The 5,027-nt window shown below is 30.1% G+C and overlaps 1 non-coding gene across 1 annotated transcript; it reads right to left on the minus strand.

Annotated features, from left to right (window-relative positions):
- Nucleotides 1-1,721: 1,721 nt before the first annotated feature.
- Nucleotides 1,722-1,803, minus strand: TRNAS-CGA (transfer RNA serine (anticodon CGA)). The gene has a single exon. It is a non-coding gene; the product is annotated as a tRNA-Ser (tRNA).
- Between the last annotated feature and the right edge of the window lie 3,224 nt (nucleotides 1,804-5,027).

The raw sequence follows: 5,027 nt of genomic DNA on the forward strand, positions 1-5,027 counted from the left end.
GATGAAAATACCGACAAGGGATGATTGGGGACGACGTGATTTCAATTTACACTGATGGTTCAAAGACAGAAGACGGGCTCGGGAATTTTCTCCGATGAACTGAAACTTTTGTTGTCTATTCGATTACCCGATACCTGCAAGAGCTTTTATGAATATTCGGTTCAGTTTTATCATATTCGGCTTAAAGTTTATCATATTCGGCTTAAAGTGTTCGGTTTTAGCCGAAACCGCGATTTTTCAAGGCCTAAACCCGAAACCGACAATTATTCTTCAGTTTTTACTTTTAATCTATTTTCAGTAGAAAAATTCAAAATTTAGAAATGAAAAATAAACTTTTTCGTTCAAAGATTTAACCAATTTCCAAGGAAACCTGTTAATAAAGAATGACACAATTTAAAAGGATTGATCGTTCGAGTACTTCCTGACAATTAAAATTGAAATGACTGTTCATTTTATTTAATTTTTAAAAAAATTGTTATTTTCAAATATCCGATAAAAGTATGGATTAATAGCTGATTAATAGCGTTACGCCATCCCAATTAGAATAAAGAAATAGTTGTGAATTTATAATAATTCAGGATGTATATAACATGTCTCTAGTTTCATGTTTATTGGTTCATTGTTATAGAAAATGCTAACAGAAAGAGGCTCAATAGTATCACAATACCATTACTGAGAATCATATTAGCCAACTTTAATTTATATAAGCTAACTAATTAAACATATTAAAAAAGCACAATTAAAAGAAAATGTACCAATTTTCCTTTATCCTCTTGAACACTTGTCAAGTTTGAATTTTAAATTTATATAGCATTTTCTATATTATCAACTGATTTTGTTTCTATAACACTTGATTTTTAATAAATTATCACAAAACTGAAATAAAACCGAAACCGATCGGTTTCCAATTTTTTAAAACCGAAACTGCGGTTTTGAAATTCTTCGGTTTTTTGAAAACTCTAATTCGGCTTATTTAACTCATGTACTTCCTGAACGAGTTTCTCTTAACTCGTTATTAACTTAACTCTTGCGTTAGTCGCAACTGATCTTGATGATTATTGTATTTCCCTATTTTTTAAAAAATTTCATAAATTTTTATGCTATTTTTCGTTAAAAATATATTTTTACTTATTACTCTTTGATACATTACGCCTAGTCTCGATTGCAAAAGATTTTGGCTAACGGACAGTTAATTCAAATAGTAAAGTTAAGAAAGGGTTAATAATAACTAACATTGCATTTACAAATGCAAAACTGTGAATTTTCGAACTTGCATGTACAAACTCTCGGTTAATATAGACCAATTTTAGAAATTTAAAATTTTATTTAGTATTTTTATTTTATCTAATCTTATGAAAAACTTAATATAACTTTTATTATTCTATAGAGTTAATAAATAATAACAGGTTGTATATCCATTAAAAGCTAACCATGTACAACAACACACTGTACATATATTTTAATGAAAATAGCTAAAGGAAAAAAGAAATACGAGTTAAAAAACATTAGCAACGTTGGTGGCGATATTTTGCTTATTTCATAGTCTTCTACAGATTAATGATTAAATTGTATTTAATATGTAGTACATAAGTATTACAGAATCTCAATTTACATATAGTGTAATTAATACAAGTAAAATTTGTTTATACAAAATAAAAAATTAATTAAAATTAAACAAAAAGAATAACAATAAATTAAATAAAAAGAAAAAAAAGTATTTTCGCAGCCGGTAGGATTCGAACCTACGCTCCCAGAGGGAATCTGATTTCGAGTCAGACGCCTTAACCACTCGGCCACGACTGCTTGTGCAATCCGCATGGCTAAATGAGTATTTGAAAATGTTTACACCCATAAATCTATTTATAGCCACAAATGTTAATAACATTTGTTGTTATACTTATACAACTCAAGTCCTGTTATTGAACAGTGTAATGTTGATAGACTTACAGCAATAACAGTGTTGAAAAATACATAAGTACGTTTGTTTGTGCACACACAATTTTATGTGATAATTTTCGTAAATGAATCAGCAATAAATTTAAATGATTTTTGTATTTAATTGTTGTTTTTTGTTAAACGTACACAAATGCTTAGCTATTTTCACTTAAAATGAGTTTGATAAAGTGAGTAGAGAGATTAAAATTTAAAAAAAATGTGCTAAAATTATGTTTTTCAACAATTAAACCCAAATATTTAGCAGAGCTTGAATTTCACTTGGAAATATTTTGCTGATATTATCTATATTAATAGTAACGTTACTGACTGGCTGATTCATTAATTTTAACTGTAGGTTCCTATCCTCCCCAAAGAAGTAAGTCTATTGGGGGATATTAAAAATCATTAAAAATTCGTACCTTTAAGGGCAAGGCGAATTCATACAAGGTGGTGGCAGGTCTACAAAAACAACAATTGGTCTTAACAAATGTCAAAAAACTAAAATGAAAAAATAAACCAATAAGTATTAACACTTAATATAGTGTAGATAATTGAATAATGAAGGCTTTACTTATTTATGTAAAAAATAAATATTTTGTTAATAAGCTTAGAATATGTAGATATTTAAATATAAAAACAAGCTTTGACTATCAGTTTTTGGTACATTTTTCATAAAATAATTGTCATTTTATATTGAGAAAAAGTACCAAAAATGGTAAAAAACGGGAAAATGGAGAAAAAGGGATAAAATGGAAAAATCCATTTTAATGAAGATTATTCATTATACATTATATGATCCTGATTGGGTGACAATATTGTACTTACATATTTACATCGTATTAATATATTTTAAATTTTCTGTAATAATATTACAATAAAAAAATCTACTATGGCAATATATGCCTGCCAGCGACTATTTGGTAAAACATGGAGGTTAAAACCGAAGATGATTTACTGGTATTTTATTACAGTGTTAAGGCCTTGGTATGGAATAAGGTGGAACATATGACTGCGACATCATAACTTGATAATGTCTATCGCCTCATCTGTATTTCTATTACTGGTTCCATGATAACCTGTCTCACTCATGCTCTAGTTGCAATCCTACATATCCCACCCTTAAATATATTGATAATGGAGGAAGCCTATAGGAGTGCATCCAGACTACCGGAGATATCCCGTGTAATTCCGGGTGATCTGGTTGGGCACATGCGTATTTTAGGCATCTTTGGTGACATATAGTCTGATATTGCTATACTAGGGCAATATCAGACTATATGTCACCAACTTTGATGTTACATAGGAAGTTTAGGTCCTTATAACTGGAGGAATGAGTGGATAAATAAGACATGGTGATAGGATAATACCAATAAAGTGTGGTTTACCGATGCTTCCAAACAGGCTAATGGTGACACTGGGGCTGGTATATATGGACCCAGTTTTCAAAATGGCTACATTCCCAATGGGTACATTCCCATCAATATTTCAGGCGGATATATACGCCATCCTTATATGCTCTAATGAATAATTGAGAAGCAGATTAAGCATTACAAGAATATTTCTTATGTCGGATAGCCAGGTTGCTCTTAGAGTCTTATCATCATATGAAGTGAGGTCTGGTGTTGTTATGGACTGCTGAACATCTTTGAATGAACGTGCTGATTGCCTGGAGGGGTTCCCGACGCTCGTTTAAAGGTACTGAACCTTTCTTTGGTATCCCACGAGGATACACCATGTTGCTATCGCTTGGAAAGGGTGACTGGATCATTCACCGGACACTGTGGTTTGTTGAGAATGAACAGTGTAGGTGTTGTGAACTTCATGCTGAAACCTCTGAACATGTTCTATGCGACTACCCAATATTTGCAATGTGCAAAACTAATGGACCCGGGGGATGTATATGATCTCTCATCAAATAGAATAATTGGCTTCATACGAAGCCTCAATCATAATTCTGTCTTAGAATCCTGAAAGGAGCACTTAGTAGAACACTATCTATCTTATAATGGTGTAAATTTGAACATGTTTTTTAAATTTGCTTAAACAAAATTGATTTTATTAAGAAAATATACGAAAATAGAAGCCTAAAAATAATAGTTCAATATCTCTCATAATATTACCTTATCTGTGATTTGAATCTTAAGGATTTCGTGAAAAACTTTATACTGTCATTTAGTTTTACTAAGCCAAATTGATTACTCATTCCATTGTAAATATATACTGTAGATTTTACTGAAAGCGGGAAACGTTAACCCTTTCATTACCGGCATCAAAAGTAAAATGTTTGAATGTTTTGAATTTCTCATAAGAAGTTTACAATCTATTTTGTATTTATAAGGCAATTTTGATGAATTTTCAGACAAATATATTTCTTTTTCACCTTTCTCGCCATATTTTATGTTCGAAATCTCCAATTTTTAATTTCTTAAAATGTTTGTTCCAAAAAAATTTCCAAGAAATCTCTAATATAGGTTTTGACATCTATAAAAACCTAAATATATGAGTTCAGAATCAGAACAATGCTTTTAACATGCTTAAAAATACTGTTGAATTTAAATGTTTGATGTAAATTAAACCATTAAAAAGCTCATATCATGAATCAGTGAAAAAAACAGTTTACAACCAAAATAGTCAACATCACAAGACTCGCTAGAAAGCGTGCGAAGTTTTATTAAAATCGGAGAATTGCTGATTAAATTCCATTTTGTTAGAAATTCTGCTTAATCTGCATACACATTCAAATGCAAATACGAATACACTGATGCCAACAAATATAGTGACTTATTTAACGCATTTCAACCCATTATTTTGCAACGAATGTTTTTGTTGAGAAAACTTCTCGTAACAATTTACAATTCACTTTCATTCTGCAGTGTTATCATTATTTCATCAAATTTCATAAGCCTAAAAGAAGCATTAAATATATTTTGACTGACAAAGTTGTTCTAATCTCATAATTTTATTTCTATTAAATATTTTGTTAGGACAACTGACGAGCAAAAGGTATTAGATTAATTAACTACATATAATGATCGCTTCTGATCCTTAAATTCGTATACTAAATTATACACTTAAACTAAAATAATATCGCC

This window comes from Calliphora vicina, chromosome 4 (assembly GCF_958450345.1).
Source record: "Calliphora vicina chromosome 4, idCalVici1.1, whole genome shotgun sequence".
Taxonomy (NCBI): domain Eukaryota; kingdom Metazoa; phylum Arthropoda; class Insecta; order Diptera; family Calliphoridae; genus Calliphora; species Calliphora vicina.